Raw genomic sequence first — 18,624 nt, forward strand, 5'->3', positions numbered from 1 at the left:
CATAACTTGCTGCTGAGCATGCGCGGGTTTTTTACGTTGTTTTTGCCCACACATGATCATTTTTTACAACCCGAAAAACGACTTAGTTTAAAACGACGTTAAAAAATGCAGCATGTTCGAATTATTTTTTTTGTCGTTTTTCAGAACCTGAAAAATGATGTGAAGCCCACACATGATCATTTTAAATGACATTTTTGAAAAAAAATGTTTTTTTCATGCCGAAAAATGATCGTGTGTACGCGGCATTAGGATTACCTGTGTTGATTTAAAACCAGCCCTGCTCCTTTTTGGGACTTTTATACAATCCTTTTAGCTCAAAGTTTACCTCTTTTTTATAGGCTTTCCCAGGCTTTCCCAGTGACGTGACGGGTGACCCCGCCCCCCTCTGATGTAACGGCAAATATCCCCAATTCACAGTAAAATCTACTAATTTACCTAGGTGCCATTCTGCTTCAACCTATCTTTGCTGACACTATATGCTGTACAACGCCAACATCTCTTTATTTTGTGTAAAACAGAGTACTTTGTTTTACATTAGCTAAATAAAACTGTGATCTGTGGGTATAATGTAGGTAATGAAGGTCTGAACTGAAATTCAATCAAAATTAAATCTGTACAAACCAGTGAAGTATATTGTGTGCTCCATAGGAAATCTTCACATTTTGCTGGTTGCTACGTTGGCAGATGTCTACACTTACCTACAAGTGATCAATGTGTCTACAGATCCCTTATGACAAGGAAAATGTGACCTTTGTACATTGAGCACAGAGGATACATCCCAAGCCTGTATGGCAGTGGTCATCAACTCCTGTCCTCAGGGCCAGTGCTGGTACAAGGTAATTCGGTGCCCAGGGCGAAGATGGCAAACTGCGCCCCCCCCCCCCGGTGTAAAGAACGAGTCGGTGTCGGTTTCCGATCCCGCCTCCTGGCCGGCCTCTCGGGGACAAGGAATCGCCTGTTGGGCGCAGTGGCGACTCTAGGAACAATATATAGGGGGGGTACATAAGATGCCACAGTTAAAACTTGGGGGGCACTAATAATTTTTACCAGTAAATCATACCATGGAAATTAAACTAAATAAGTGTGTGTGTGTATATATATATATATATATATATATATATATACACACACACACACACACACAAAAGTCGAGAGTAATGTGGTATTTTTAATGTCTTATTGTGGAACCACACCAGCAATGTTATGTTAGAACGCAATTTTAACACAAGTGGTGAAGGGGACTGTTAAACCCTGCAGCTGAGCCAAGTTTTTACCCACCCCCCTGCTACTCCCGTTAGCTGCATACAGGCAGTGGCTGGGGGTGTATACAGATTTGAGCCATGTTTAGTGTCATGGCAGCAATTACACCCTGTGTTGCTTTTGGCAGGTGCTTCCACCCACTGTGTACAACCCCTTCAACTGAATGAGGATGCTCTGCAACAGCCCCAACGAGTGTGAATGAGCCCTAAGGTGTAGCAGAGAGACAGAACATACAGACCTTGCATTCTTTTCTCCCAGGTAGAGATCTAATGTAGGAAACATGATTTCTGCTGGTTTAAAGGAATGCAAGTCTGTGTGTTCTGTCCCTCTGATGATAAAGATCTTTCACAGCCCAGTGTCAGGATGAACATGAACAGACTGTAAGGGCATGTCTTCCTCGGATCCTGTTCCCCTCTATCTCTGCTGCCTGCACTAAACAACCAACCTACCATGCTGCTGCCCCTCTCCCTATTACTGACTATCCATGCTGCTGCTTTCTATTCCTGAAGCAAAGGAAAAAAACTCACTGTGACACAGAAGAGCAGAGGGGTCATTTTAGCCACTTCCTCCTCCTCTGAAACTGCTTAAAGTTGTCCAAATCTGGCGGCAGGAGAAAGGGGAGGGGCTGGAGTAGCATGATTGGATAAGAACTGCCATGTGACTGCACAGATCCCTGTCTATGCGGACCAAGCAATGCCAGATGACATCTTGCATCTCCTTGCTGTGAGTTTTACCAGCATAGCTTTCTGAGCATACAGACAGGGACGGGAGCACTGCTCGCTTCAGGAGCCGGGTCTGCTGCAGTTATTATGACAAGCAGGAGACCCGGTCTGCTTTTGAATTTGGAAGCATATGGGCGAACTGACTGTGCGAGCGCTACTCGCATTGACTTTGGAGTCAGCGTGGAGAGGGAGGGGGGAAGAATTTACTGCAGGAAATTACATGGGTTCTCTCTTGTGATTACTCTGCCCGATAGAGAATTGAGGGGCAGGGCGGGACTGGTCTCAGGCTTGTGCCGGGTGCAGGAGCGCACTCGGCACATGCTGTTGTTATCTATGTCGCGCGGCCAGTACACCAGCACTTCTACTGCGCCCCCCTTCCTCCAGTAAATGGTCCCGCCCAGGGCATCCGCCCCCTCCGCCCACCCCTTGTACCGGCCCTGCTCAGGGCCCACTAACAGGCCAGGTTTGCAAGATAACTGAAATACATCCCAAGGATATCATTTGCTGCTCAGTGATTGCAGTATTCTAGTCTGCATCTCCCCAAGGTAATTCATAAAAACTGACCTGTTATGTCGCGTACACACGATCAGTCCATCCGATGAGAACGGACCGATGGACCGTTTTCATCAGTTAACCGATGAAGCTGACTGATGGTTAGTCGACCTACACACCATCGGTTAAAAAAACGATCGTGTCAGAACACGGTGACGTAAAACCCAACGACGTGCTGAAAAAAACGAAGTTCAATGCTTCCAAGCATGCGTCGACTTGATTCTGAGCATGCCTGGATTTTTAACCGATGGTTGTGCCTACTAACGATCGTTTTTTTCTATCGGTTAGGAATCCATCGGTTAAATTTAAAACAAGTTGGCTTTTTTTTAACCGATGGATAAATAACCGATGGCGCCCACACACGATCGGTTTGGACCGATGAAAACGGTCCATCAGACCGGTCTCATCGGTTTAACCGATCGTGCGTACGCGGCCTTAGTGGGCCCTGAGCACAGGGTTGAAGGGTTGATGACCACTGCTGTATGGCACCTCATCTGAAGATTGGTAAACTGCAATAAATATATACCTAGCAATATACAGGGGTCCCCTAGTTACATCCGACTTACAAACGACTCCTACTTACTAAAAAGGAGGGAGACAACAGGAAGTGAGAGAAAATCTACCCCTAGGAAGTAAAATTCTCTCCTGTAAGAGTTACTTTGGGAAAAAGGTGTCTCTACTGATGCTTTATCACCAAGGTTTGTTTCCACAACAACCCCAAATTTTTTAAATGAACTTAAAAAGTGTACCTGTTCCGACTTGCAAACAGATTCAACTTAAGAACAAACCTACAGACCCTATCTTGTTTGTAACCCGGGGACCCCCTGTACATGAGTATATACAGTGTGTGTGTATATATATATATATATATATATATATATATATATATATATATAATAGGGGTGCAACGGATCGTCACCGATCCGTGATCCGAACGGGTCACCACGTTCCAATCGTCACACCACGCGATCCACGGAGCACTCCGGAGCCTCGGCCGTAGGAAAGTCGCCGGCTTCGGCCTAGCTCCGGAGCGGCGGCCATCTTGCTCCACCCCAACCAATCACAGAGCGGCTGTGATTGGTTGGATGGGATGTCCCGTCTCTGCACCTGATTGGCCCGCGTGATGAGCGCCCTCTCTGATTGGAAGGCTGCCTGGATTGGCTGGCTGTCTTGAAATCAGGATGAACGTGTGGAGCTTGAGGGGGAAAAGTGAGCGCCGCTATGAAGGACGGGGACTCAGTGTTCTTTACTAGTGTGGGGGCAATGTTGGAGTGGTCTGGAACAGTGATGGTGATGACGAGTGGGGGACAATCGTGGACATTACAGTGCAAGTACAGTGAGTTGGATGTTAAACTGGCTATTATATTACAGTGATTACTAGTGGGGGAAATGTTAAACTGGCTATTATTACAGTGTTTACTAGTGTGGGGGCAATGTTAAACTGGCTATTATTACAGTGTTTACTAGTGTGGGGGCAATGTTGGACTGGAACAGTGATGGTGATGACGAGTGGGGGACAATGGTGGACATTACAGTGACGAGTGGGGGGCAATGGTGGACATTACCATATAGAGCCATTGGCCCATCTAGAGCCCAGACTTGAATCCGACTTTTTTTCATTAGCTGATCCGAAAATGATCCGATCCGTGACTCCTGATCCGAGGATCGATCCGATCCGTGAGTTTTTTGATCCATTGCACCCCTAATATATATATACATACAGTATATATGTACTGTATAAACAATAGACAACAATGCTTTTAATGATATATGCAACTGTGGTTCCAACACTGTGCTGTATGTTTAGTCATTATAACCTTTATAAACATTTCTTAAGGTATAGTATATAAATAATTAAAATGCTTGCATATATATATATATATATATATATATATATATATATATATAATTTTTTTTTTTACTTTTCTGCAATTAAATGACCTGTATCAGACCTCTGCCCCTAATTAACTGTTCTTCTCTACCTTTAATGGTTTTCTGGTTGTTAGTTTGACTATCCTGACAGTAAACCATTTCTTATGTGTAAACAACGGATGACTGGGGGAGTCAGGAGTGCCGCAGGAATATCATCTTGTTAAGTGTGTGAATAACCTGTGAATTCTAGAATTAGAAATATAACTATACTTTTGCATAAGATGTTTATAGCTTTTTTCTTATAACACATTATCAGTGGAGAACCAAGGGAGACAGTGGTGAGCATCTCTTCTCACAGTACAGCCTACTCCAGTACAAGGAGTTATGTAGTAGAAGAGCAAAGGTTAATGAACTTGTATATTAGAGCTCCAATTCTCCTAGTCTTGAGCTCAAGTTGCTCTTCTTTCACGGTTCTTGGTTGGTGCACCTGCAGTGCCGACAAAAATAATAATATAATGTGGTAGAAAGGTACTGTGCATTTCTTTCCATTAATATGTTTTTGGTACATTTAGAACTCTAGTGTTAAAGTGATACTAAACATCCACTGTTTAATTTACATGATCCCTTTTATTTCTGTATGTGGATGATGACAATGTAATTTTAATAAAAATCAAATAAACAAATCTAAGTACTTTTTTTCCTAATCAATATACAGCTGTCACATGACTCAGCGGTCACATGCCTGCTGACATCCGACCCGCCAAAGTGTGACGGAGGAAAAACCTACTTTTCCATCCATCTGGCGGATCGGATCAGATGAACATGGACAGACGGTCCGTGTTCATCCGATCTCCCCATAGGAAGCGATCCCCGCTGAGCAAGCGGAGGTTCACGGGGCGGATCATTACTGATCCGCCCCGTGTGAAAGGGGCCTAAGTGATTAAAGTGATTGTGAAAGATCACCTTGTAAAACAACCCATTCAGTTTCAAATAGAAAATGAAAGGCAAAACATTTTTGTATAGATATAAAAATACATAATAATACATATGTAATAATACATATAAATACCTTTATTTTTTATTTATTTTTTATAATTGATCACATTCCCTCTGTTCTCAGCTGCATAAGAGCTGGGGGAGGAGAAGCAGCAGCACACTGAGCTTCCCAGTGAGCTTCACAGCGGGGGGCATGACAGCGGACTGGTCTTATCATTGGAGGAAAACAGGCTGCGTTCCCAGAACAGCTAGAGAGCTGACCATGATTTGCTGCCCTGCTCAGTGTGGCCAGTTTTTAATAGGAAAGCAATGGGACTGGCAGAAAAAACAGGGATTTTGCATAAAGGAAGCAATACAAAGAGAACAGGAGACTTTCTCTTACAAGTACACGGTACAGCAGGCAGAAATATGAAGTGATGGGGCAACAAATGCTTTACGTTAAAAAAAAAAACTTCTGGCAGGCGACTACTGACATTTATTTTTATTTCGGCCAAGATCACCATTGCCAGAAACTGGAGGTCAGCTGCTCTCCCATTTGAACAGCTTAAGGGCAAATTATCCTGGCTGATGTTAAATGAGAGGTTGTCGGCCCTAACACAAGATAAAATGAAATTTTTTCATCAGGTGTGGGATCCTTGGATTGGTTACCTCACTAATGATACCAGTGTGCGTGGGACTTAGTTATAATTTTCAGTTCTATAGCTTGGAAATGCCGATCCGTGGTTCCTCCCCTCCCCCTTCTTACTTTTCTCTTCTTTTTCTCTTTCCTTTCTAATTCTTTCCTTTATATCTTATTTTCTTTCTTGGACTTCTCTGTCCTTATTGCCTTTGTATGTTGTTATTAACATGACCGGATTCAGCCCATGCAGGGTTTGCTGGGCTTTGACGTCCTCTTTCCTGCCTTATACGCATTGTGTGATCATTGTCGGTCAACGATCGACCCGAAGTTGAGGGAAAGAATTGTTTGTTGCTAGTCTATGTGATCTCTATTAGATTATGTATTCTATTTTTGTTTTTCTTTTACCAATGTTTTCATGATATTCCAACTAGGAGTTTTAGACGTCAGGGCCCTTGATATTGATGTTGAAATCTCATTTGCTATTATGATTGTACAATGACTAGATATGCTTCTTGTCTGTTGATATCATTTCATCTTTTCTAATAAAAACATTGGAACATAAAAAAAAAAAAAACTTCTGCTTTTAGAACCACTTTAACTATTTCCTGTGAATGCTGGAAGCTCAGAGAAGCAGCACCAAGAGAGCAGAATTGAAAGCTGGAAACTACAAATTCTGGGGTTATGATTTTAACAAATAGTTAACCGGGGAATGTTTTTTGTATTGTGCTCAATGTGTTAAACTAAAGAAATGCTAAAGGTTTAGAATTACTTTAAGTTCTAAGTTTTACATTCCACAATAAACGACAGGATGGTTTTTGTTTTATTTTTTTATTTTTATTTTTTATTACAGCTTAGCATCCTGATGCATAATGTTCCATATGTGACCCATCCCAGCTGCAGCTTATTCTAGTATTCATAATAATGCTGGGAGACATAGAGGTGGTCGCTCAGTTTGCACATGGGGTCTTTTCCCCCAAGGGAGAGAAATATCAGCAGCTCTCAGGTGGTTGGGAAGGGGGGAGAGCAGGATCTGTGCCATCGTCCTCCTCCTACGCACACAGTACACGGTGACCCTGTGTGCGATGAATCCCGCGCAAATATAAAGTGACATAGAAGTGGATCACCTGGCTCCATCCTGCTCTACTCACAGTGGTTGTCATGGATGGTGCTGCAAGCAAAACACAGGTGGAAACATTTGTCCTAAAACAATGTTCACATTCCTCCTGGGGAATCGACATTTGATGGTGATATCATCATGTTATGTTTAGCCGGGCATTGTTCTTTTCTGTCAGCTGTATGTAGAAGACCAAAAAGCCTTCCCGGCATCTTGGTTTGCAGTCATTGGCCCGGATTCAGATACAATAGTGTATCTATCGGCGGGCGTAACGTATCTCAGATACGTTACGCCGCCGTAAATTAGGGCGCAAGTTCCGTATTCAGAAAGAACTTGCGTCCTAAGTTATGGCGGCGTAACGTATGTGGTCCGGCGTAAGCCCGCCTAATTCAGATGTGGATGATGTGGGCGTGTTTTATTCAAATTAATTGTGACCCCGCGTACTTGACGTTTATTGCGAACGGCGCATGCGCCGTTCGTGAAAGAGTCCCAGTGCTAATGCTTAAAATTACGCCGCAAATCGTCAATGCTTTAGACGTGAACGTAACTTAAGTACAGCCCTATTCGCGAACGATTTACGCAAACAACGTAATCGACGGAAAATTCGACGCTGGCCCGACGTCCATACTTAACATAGGATACCCCTCATATAGCAGGGGTAACTTTACGCCGGAAAAAGCCTAATGTAAACGACGTAAAAAAATGCGCCGGGCGGACGTATGTTTCTGAATCGGCATATGTACCTAATTTGCATATTCCTTGGGTAAATCTATGGAAGCGCCACCTAGCGGCCAGCGTAAATATGCAGCCTAAGATACAACGGTGTAAGAGACTTACGCCGGTCGGATCTTAGGGAAATCTATGCGTAACTGATTCTATGAATCAGGCGCATAGATACGACCCCGCACACTCAGAGTTACGACGGCGTATCTGCTATCTGAATCCGGCCCATGGTATATAGAGGTGTGCTGGAGGACAGTTGTAACTATAATGCCTCGTACACACTCGCGGTTTTTCCGTCGGATAAAAAAACAACGGTTTTCCTGACAGAATTCCTCCTTGGCTGCCTTGCATGCACACACTCAGACAAAAGTCCGCCCGTCCAAAGCGCGGTGACGTACAACATGTACAATGGCACTATAAAGGGGAAGTTCAATTCCAACGGCGCCACCCTTTTTGCTTTTTGATGATTTTGTGTTAGTAAAAGTTTGATGAGAGACGATTTGCGCTTTTCAGTCTTCGTGCTGCTTTTCAGTCCGTTACAGCGTGACAAATGTGCTGTCTCCATTACGATTACTTGATTCTGAGCATGCACGGTTTTCTGTCCGTCGGAAAAACCATACAGACGGACGGATTTCCCGCTCGGATTTTTGGCCTGATGGGAAAAAAGAGATCCTGGTCTCTTTTTTTTTGTCTGGCAGTTTTCCTGTCAGAAAAACTGCGATGGGGCATACACACGGCCGGGATTCCTGACCAAAAGCTCTCATAGCAGTTTTCCCATCGGAAAAAACGGTCGTGTGTACAAGGCATTAAGACTGAGGGCCAGATTCAGGTACATTGTCGTATCTTTGTGCCGGCATAGCGCATCTCATATGCGCTACGCCGATGTAACATTGAGAGGCAAGCTGAGTATTCACAAAGCACTTGCTCCCATATTTACGCCAGCATAACGTAAATAGGCCGGCGTAAGCCCGCCTAATTCAAAGTAGGCAGTTAGTGGGCGTGTTGTATTAAAATGAATCGTGACCCCATATAAATGCATGGCCGTACGAACGGCGCATGCTCAGAATCACGTCGCATATACTCCCTAAGATACGACGGCTCAATGCGTACGACATGAACGTGACTTACGTAAAATACGACGGCTGTTCCGACGTTTCCAACGTCCATACCTTAACATGACTTACCCCTGCTTTATGAAGGGTAAACTTACGCCGGACGTACGCCTTACGTAAACGGCGTAGATTACTGCGACGGGCGTAAGTACGTATGTGAATCGGCGTATCTTGCTCATTTACATATTCAAAGCGTAAATCAATGGAAGCGCCCATTGATATTCTGTTTTTTAAGTCAATTTCAGGCAATTTCTAACAGTTTAGAACCCTGGTGCCCAACATGCGGCCCGCTGGCTCTCTGGCCTGCCATGTCCTGTGCTAGGTCAGCTACCTGTTGAGCACCTATGGGCAGATTGCCAAGTGACAAAGCACTCCCTGCATTGGGCACACCCCCTACGCTGCTGACACCTCCTAGATTGGTGAGCTCAGTAACTAGTAGTTAGGCCCAGAAATTTGGAAGGTCCAAGGGAATGTTGATTTTGCTTTCAAACGTTAGTAATTGCATATAAGAACACCCAGTGGGCTCCAAAAAAACATTTGCAATGTACAGGAACCCGAGCTACACTATTTTATTAATAGTGATGACTATCAAAACACAGTGGGCCGGATTCAGATAGGTTAGCGGATCTTTAGATCCGCATAACCTATCTGATTTACGACCCGCCGCCGCAAGTTTTTGAGGCGAGTGCTTAATTCAAAAAGCACTTACCTCAAAACTTGCGGCGGCGTATCGTAAATCCCCCGGCGGAATTCAAATTCCGCGGCTAGGGGAGTGTACTATTTAAATCAGGCGCGTCCCCGTGCCGATCCAACAGCGCATGCGCCGTCCTCAAATTTTCCCAGCATGCATTGCTCCAAATGACGTTGCAAGGACGTCATTGGTTTCGACGTTAACGTAAATTACGTCCGGCCGTATTCGCGAACGACTTACGCAAACGACGTATAAAATTCAAAACTCGGCGCGGGAACGACGGCCATACTTAACATAGGATATGCCGCACTTACCCCTGCTATAGCAGGGGTAACTTTCCGCCGGAAAAAGCCGAACGCAAACGACGTAAAAAAAAAGCGCCGGGCGGTCGTTCGTTTCTGAATCGGCGTAAATGCTCATTTGCATATTCGACGCGTAAAAGACACAGAAGTGCCACCTAGCGGCCGGCCTGGAATTGCAGCCTAAGATCCGACGGTGTAAGTCACTTACACCTGTCGGATCTTAGGGATATCTATGCGTAACTGATTATATGAATCAGTCGCATAGATACGACCGGCCGGCCTTAGAGATACGACGGCGTATCAGGAGATACGCCGTCGTATCTCCTATCTGAATCTGGCCCAGTGTATTGAAAGGTTCATTTTAAAGGGTTAGAGTTCTTCTTTATACCATGGTGTTTCCAAACAATGGACAATGCCAAAAAGGACCACATTTCTAATATATCCTCTGCTTGCTAAATGAAGCCATGAGAAGATATGGGGTGGCTGTGAATGCTGTTAGTCACACAATCTAACCCATTGTATATCACGCACTTTAAATTAACATTTTTTGGATCATATTAAACAGAATGAAAAGCTAGAAGGTGTTAGCTGTCCGCGGATTAAGTTTTTTTTCCCTTTATGTTAAGGTTACGATGATTATCATTTAGCTAATAGTCAACTACTGTCCTTCTGTGACAGTGGATTTGTTAAGTCATTACTGTCTCTTTTCAAGACCTTCTTAATGGATTAGACTTTTATGTCCTCTGTAGGCATGTCATAGGTTTCACTTGAGGGATCCTTTGTGTAAATATTTGAAACACCATCACAATTGAAGCTTCAAGGTCCCCCGGCAAGCCTTTATTTATCCTGAGCTTTTGATGTCCCTTGTTGTGGAATTTGGTGAAATTCTTACCTAGTTTTCAGTTGTCTCCTGCTTAGTTGGAATATGAAAAGGTCCACCTGGAAGAGTTAATGTGTTGTGCCTATTCAACCATCCTGCCCGTCATCCTCTTCATCATGTCAAGATTGAGCCATGTATGCCACCTTTGTTGCCCCTAAGGTATGCCTTCGTACTCTTAAGAAGGTACAGCTAAGAAAAGTTCCTTTACATTATTTCCTGCTCTCTTTGCTTAAAGGGCAAACACAGGGGGCCTACTTAACATCCCTTTCTCTATCTAAATACCATTCAGACATTGGAACTCAATAAAGTCTCTTGTATGACTTCCATCGACCTACTACCGTGCATAGCAAATTAGATTTTAAAGGCTACTTTTTCCTTACAGCTATTTCCATCATGTCCCTTAAAATTTCAATTTGGTGCCTAGTGTCTCAGACAACTGTAATACATTTTAGAATCACCTAACACCAATTATATGAACCCCCCCCCCCACTTAAGAATTAAGGGCCAGATTCACAAAAGGGATACGACGGCGTTTCTCCTGATACGCCGTCGTATCTCTGTTTCTATCTATGCAACTGATTCATAGAACCAGTTACGCATAGATATCCATAAGATCCGACAGGTGTAATTGTTTTACACTGTCGGATCTTAGGATGCAGTACCGCGGCCGCCGCTGGGGGGAGTTTGCGTCGTAAACCAGCGTTGGGTATGCAAATTAGGAGTTACGGCGGATCCCCGACGGATTTTTGCGTTCGATACGTCGCCGCTAGTCTAGTTTCCCGTCGCAAAGTTAGTCGTCGTTTTAGGTGCCCTAATTTTAGTCAGCAATCGTATTGCTGTCTAAAGTATGGCCGTCGTTCCCGCGTCGAAATTAAAAATTTAACGTCGTTTGCGTAACACGTCCGGGAATACGGAAGTACGCTACGCGCGTCGCCGTTCGAAAAAATGACGTCACGGCGCGCAAAGCACGGTGGGAGTTAGGAAACGGAGCATGCGCAGTAGGTCCAGCGCGGGAGTGCGCTTAATTTAAATGGCACACGCCCATTTGAATTGGCCCGCCTTCCCCCGGAAGCCGCGGGCGTAGTTTTCATCGCAAGTGCTTTGTGAATCAGGCACTTGCGATGAAAACTTGCGGCGGTGTAACGTATCTACGATACGTTACACGCCGCGATTCTACGTGAATCTGGCCCTAAGGGCCTGATCCACGTTGTGCGTCGTAATTTTAGGCAGGCGTAGCGTATCTTAGTTACGCTACACCGCCGCTACTTTGAGAGGCAAGTGCTGTATTCACAAAGCACTTGCCTCTAAAGTTACGGCGGCGTAGCGTAAATCTCCCGGCGTAAGGGCGCGGAATTCAAATAATGAACAGGTGGGCGTGTTTTATGTAAAATAAGCTTGACCCCACGTAAATGACGCTTTTTTCGTATGCATGCTCAGTATCACGTCGAATTTTCAAATTAAATTACGCCCGCTCAATGCCTAGACGACGTGAACGTAATTTACGCAAAGCCCTATTCGCGAACGTTTTACGCAAACGCCGTTTTACGCAAACGCTGGCCCGACGTCCATACTTAACATATAAAGCAGGGGTAACGTTACGCCGAAAAAAGCCTTACGTAAACGACGTAAAAAAATGCGCCGGGCCGACGTACGTTTGTGGATTGGCGTATCTAGCTAATTTGCATACTCGACGCGGAAATCAACGGAAGCGCCACCTAGCGGCCAGCGTAAATATGCACCTTAGATCCGACGGCGTACTAAGACGTACGCCAGTCGGATCTAGCCCAGCTTCAGGCGTATCTTGTTTTGTGGATACAAAACAAAGATACGCCGGAGCATCCTAGATACGCCGACGTAACTTCTTCGTGAATCTGGGCCTAAGACTGCAATAAGTTACAGACAAACCATTGGTTGAAAGGTCAGAATTTTACAAGAAGAAAGAAAAATGTTTCACAGTTTGATATGAAGGGAAGACTAAATTAGGTAGGTGAATTAATTAGTATTTCTAGACGAAGGACCAAACCAACCTAAGTAGACCCCCAACCCCCCTCCTTATGATGAACCTGTCCTTTGTTAAGGCATCTAAAGAGCCTGTAATACGCATTGTGTTGTCTTGTAGCCTGATTACTAGAAAACATTTTCTCTTAATTTGTAAAATTTACATAATTCTCTTTGTTTGCGCCTGTGACTGGCTACCTGTTACTCTGTTTCTGCGCCAAGTTCAGTTGACAGAAGGGAAAGCAAAAAAAAAAAAAAACAAGCCGTAGCTCTGATTTCTTTCCAATTATTTTCTGCCCTATAATGGTTAGAAAAACATTTCTTTATGAGCATTACTCATTTCCATCGTGTGCCCAGTTGCGTTCAGGTGGTTTGTAATACACGGTCGCAGATGGTTTCGCTTAACCCTGCGTGATAGGGTTTGGCTTTATGAACACATAGCAACAGAATCTTAATCTTGGAAAGAGAAATACATCTCAGCTAGTTTATTGTATGGTCTATTCTTCTTAAAGTGTGACTCCATGCTTAATATTGAAATTTGATATTGAGAGGCAAGAAAGTAAAGACTTTGGCCCGGATTCACGTAGGAGAGCGCATCTTTGTGCGGGCATAACATATCCTACGCAACTTACGCCTCCGCAACTTTGACAGGCAAGTGCAGTATTCTCAAAGCAAAGTTGCGGCGGCGTAGCGTAAATAGGCCGGCGTAAGCCCGCCTAATTCAAATGTGGAAAATGTGGGCGTGTATTATGTAAATGTATTGTGACCCCACGTAAATGACGCTTTCTCCGAACGGCGCACGCGCCGTCCGTTAAAAGTATCCCAGTGCGCATGCTCCAAATTAACCCGCAAAAAGCCAATGCTTTCGACGTGAACGTAAATTAAGCACAGCCCTATTCGCGAACGACTTACGCAAAAGACGTAATTGACGGAAAATTTGACGTGGGCCCGACGTCCATACTTAACATTGGTACGCCTCATATACACCTCATATAGCAGGGGTAACTTTACGCCGGAAAAAGCCTAACGTAAACGGCGTATCTGTAATGCGACGGCCGGGCGCACATTCGTGAATTGGCGTATCTAGCTGATTTACATATTTCTAGGCGTAAATCAGCGTACACGCCCCTAGCGGCCAGCGTAAATATGCAGTTAAGATACGACGGCGTAGGAGACTTACGCTGGTCGTATCTTATACTAAATGTGGCGTATCTGATTCTTTGAATCAGGCGCCAAGATGCGACGCCTCAGGCCTTGTACACACGACCGAACATGTCCGCTGAAACTGGTCCGTCGGACCAGTTTCCGCGAACATGTTCGGTCGTGTGTAGGGCCGATCGGACAGTTTCCCGGCCTAGCGGACAGGTTTCCAGCGGACAAAATTTCTTAGCATGCTAAGAAACTTGTCCGCTGGAAGCCTGTCCGTCGGACATGTCCGATGGTCAGTACGACTCATCGGACATGTCCGCTGGCCCGAAATCCCACGCATGCGTCAAAGTGATTCGATGCATGCGTGGAAGCATTGAACTTCCTGGTGCGCGCACGTCGCGGCGTCATCGTCGCCGCCACGTCACCGCGTATTCTGTCCGCAGGGAATTTGGTCTGATGGTGTGTACACACATCAGACCAAATGATCCCAGCGGACATGTCCGATAAAAACGGTCCGCGGACCGTTTTCATCGGACATGTTGGGTGTTGTGTACGAGGCCTCAGACTCAGAGATACGACGGCGTATTTGGAGATACACAGCCGTATCTCCTACGTGAATCCGGGCCTTTATGTTTACGCGTTTTTTATGTATTTTGTGATCTTGTGCTTATGCAAGGTCTCAATGTAGCCACTGGTAGAAACGAGAATGGTTGTATGTGTGCTACCATTGGATAACCATCTATAATAATGGTCTGCAAAACTAAACCAAATGAGGATATAATATTACAATGAATTAGGTCTGTGCAAATTAACTTTTAATTAATCGATTAATATTTAATTTTTTTGATCGATCAAAATCTTTTTGATCGATTAAAATTCTTTTGATTGGTACTCACCTCTTCGCCGGCTTCTGGGCATTCAGGGAGTTCCGTCGGAGATCCAGTAACGTCACAGACACCGGCGGGGCTTGGCTTGTCCATCTGAAGGGCTCCCTTGCTGTGCCTTCATATCTGCATGCCGGTGGGACCTTACTATCTGCCACACGCAAGGGCTGTTACACTTCCCTCTATCACTTCCCTCCATCAACCTGGGATTCTACAGCCATCCACTGGTAGTTGTGATAGTTCTCTTCATGGGACATCTACATGCCGACGGACTGATGTTAACCTCTCCTCATCTGGATTCAGCAGTGGTATCGTTGTACACATTTTTATACCAGTATCATACTTAGCTACATGTTTTTATGACTGCTTTTGCTACCGTTTGGTATTACTCGCACCATTTTTACAGTTTATGTAGCTACATCGATTTTATCTCCAGTGCAATATTTATTTGTTTACCTACTTGAAGACTATAAAAGTTTTAATGCTATTCCCATTGAGCGCTACCTTTGTGTGTTTTTTGTATCCTGATATCCATTTTTCCAGTAGCTGCACTGGGAATCAGCCTGCAAGGAGATCAGCTAAAAGTAGTGGGATCTGTTATAATTAATCGAAATTAGTCAATTAATCGATAAAAAAAACAAAAACGATTAATCAAACAGAAAAATGTTGATCAGTAACAGCCCTACAATGAATGTAGCTCTCTATATATATTTATGTGCGGTTCATCCAAAACGTATTCACAGCACTTCACTTTTTCCACGTTTTGTTATGTTGCAGCCTTATTCCAAAATGGATTAAATTCATTATTTTCCTCCAAATTACCTACAATACCCCAAAATGACAACGTGAAAGAAGTTTGTTTGAAATCTTTGCAAATGTATTAAAAATAAAAAAGGAAAAAATCCCATGTACATAAGTATTCACAGCCTTTGCTCAATACTTTGTTGAAGCACCTTTGGCACCAATTGCAGCCTTAAAGTGGTTGTAAACCCACTTTTTTCACTTTTACCTACAGGTAAGCCTATAATAAGGCTTACCTGTAGGTATAAAGAATATCTCCTAAACCTGTACGGTTTAGGAGATATTCCCCTCGCAATGCGCCGCTCATTGCAGCGGCGCATGTGCAGAGGGGAATCCACGGCGAAAGGACCGGCATCTGCCGGACCCTGCCGATTTGAAATGTCCCTCGCGCACGCGTGGGAGTGACGTCATCGCCGCTCCAGCCAATCACAGCGCTGGAGCGGCGATACCCAGAAGACACACCGGAGCAAGATGACATCTCGCTCAGCGTGGACCAGGTAAGTGTTTTTCACCTCGTTCCGAGGTAAGTATTTCATAATCAGCTAGTATGCGGTGCATACTAGCTGATTATGCCTTTTGCCTTGCAGGTTTGAAAAAAAAAAATATTTATGCGGTTTACAACCGCTTTAAGTATTTTTGAGTATGACGCTACATGCTTGGCACACCTATTTGTGGGCAGTTACTTCTATTCTTCTTTGCAGGACCTCTCAAGATCCAACAGGTTGAATGGGGAGCGTTGGTGCACAACCAATATAAGATCTCTCCAGAGATGTTCAATTGGGTACAAGTCTGGGCTCAGGCTGGGCCACACAAGGGCATTCACAGAGTTGTCCCATAGACACTCCTTTGTTATCTTGGCTGTGTGCTTAGGGTTTTTGTCCTGCTGGAAGAGGAACCTTCGCCCCAGTCTGAGATCCAGAGCGCTCTGGAGCAGGTTTTTATCAAGGATGTCTCTGTACATTGATGCATTCATCTTTCCCTCGATTTTGACTATTCTCCCAGTTCCTGCTGCTGAAAAACATCCCCACAGCATGATGCTGCCACCACCATGCTTCACTGTAGGGATGATATTGCCCAGGTGATGAGCAGTGCCTGGTTTCCTCCAGACATGTCACTTGCCATTCAGGCCAAAGAGTTCATTCTTTGCTTCATCAGACCAGAGAATTTTGTTTCTCATGGTCTGAGAGTCCTTCAGGTGCCTTTTGGCAACCTCCAGACAGGCTGTCTTGTGCCTTTTACTGAGGAGTGGCTTCCATCTGGCCACTCTACCATACAGGCCTGATTGGTGGAGTGCTGCAGAGATGGTTGTTCTTCTGGAAGGTTTCCTTCTCTCCACAGAGAAACACTGGAGCTCTGTCAGAGTGACCATCAGGTTCTTGGTCACCTCCCTGACTAAGGCACTTCTCCCTGATTCCTTAGTTTGGCTAGGCGGCCCGCTCTAGTACGAGTCCTGGTGGTTCCAAACTTCTTCCATTTACGGATGATGGAGACCACTGTGCTCGTTGGGACCTTCAATGCTGCAGACATTTTTCTGTACCTTTTCTCAGAGCTGTGCCTCGATACAATCCTGTCTCGGAGGTCTACAGACAATTCTTTGGACTTCAGGGCTTGATTTGTTCTCTGACATGCACTGTTAAGTGGGACCTTATATAGACAGGTGTGTGCCTTTCCAAATCATGTCCAATCAACTGATTTTACCACAGGTGGACTCCAATCAATTTGTAGAAACATCTCAAGAAGGATGATCAGTAAAAACCGGATGCACCTGAGCTCAATTTTGAGAGTCATGGCAAAGGCTGTGAATACTTATGTACATGTGATTTTTTTAGTTTTTAATAAATTTGCAAAGATTTTAAACAAACTTCTTTCATGTTGTTATCATGGGGTATTGTTTGCATAATTTTGAGGAAAATAATTAATTTAATCCATTTTGGAATAAGGCTGCAACATAACAAAATGTGGAAAAAGTGAAGCGCTTTGAATACTTTCCAGGAAGCACTGTGTACTGTCTATATACTATATTATATCTACATGCATGCACTCCATTGGCAGCTGCATAGCACTGGATAGGGTGGGTTTCCTGATGGCCAAATCTTCAAAATGTACCACACTTCACTGGTACCATGGCAAATCTGCTTATCATTGTAAACTCTGGGCCAGATTCTCAGAAGAGTTACTGATACACCGGCGTAATTCGAATTTCCCGCCGGTGTATCATTATTTTATATTCACAAAACAAGATACGCCGGAATTAGGATAGGATCCAACTGGTGTAAATCACTTACACCGTCGGATCCTAAATGCAATACAACGCCGACCGCTAGGTGGCGTTTACGTTCAGGTCTCATTTGTTTATGCAAATGAGTCTGATACGCCGATTCCCGAACGAATTCGCGTTGCGTAGCCGTCGCTTACATCGTTTGCGTAAGCGTAAGGTTACCCCTGCTATATGAGGGGTAACCTTACGCCAGTCAGCCGTATGCCATGTTAAGTATGGCGTCGGGTCCACGTCGTCTTTTTCCGTCGGGTACGTCGTTTTCCTAAGTCGTTCTTGAATACGACTTTACGTCAATGACGCACACGTCGGCGTCATTGACGTTTTCCGTTGAGAACTGGAGCATGCGCACTGGGCTATTTTAAGCCCGGTGCATGCGCAGTTCAATCGGCACGGGGGCGCGCTTAATTTAAATACAAGCCGCCCCCTTTGAATTACGTGGGGTATACGCCGGGCCTTTTACACTACGCCGCCGCAAACTACGGAGCAAGTGCTTGAGGAATACAGCACTTGCTCCAGTAAGTTGCGGTGGCGTAGTGTAAATGGCTTATGCTACGCCCGCCGCAAAAGTACGAGAATCTGGCCCTCTGTATGTATCCCAAGGCCAAATAAACATACATGAAAAAACACAAAACAGAGTGCACTGTACAGTGTCATTTAAAACACCTTTTAAT

This window comes from Rana temporaria, chromosome 6 (assembly GCF_905171775.1).
Source record: "Rana temporaria chromosome 6, aRanTem1.1, whole genome shotgun sequence".
Classification (NCBI taxonomy): Eukaryota; Metazoa; Chordata; class Amphibia; order Anura; family Ranidae; genus Rana; species Rana temporaria.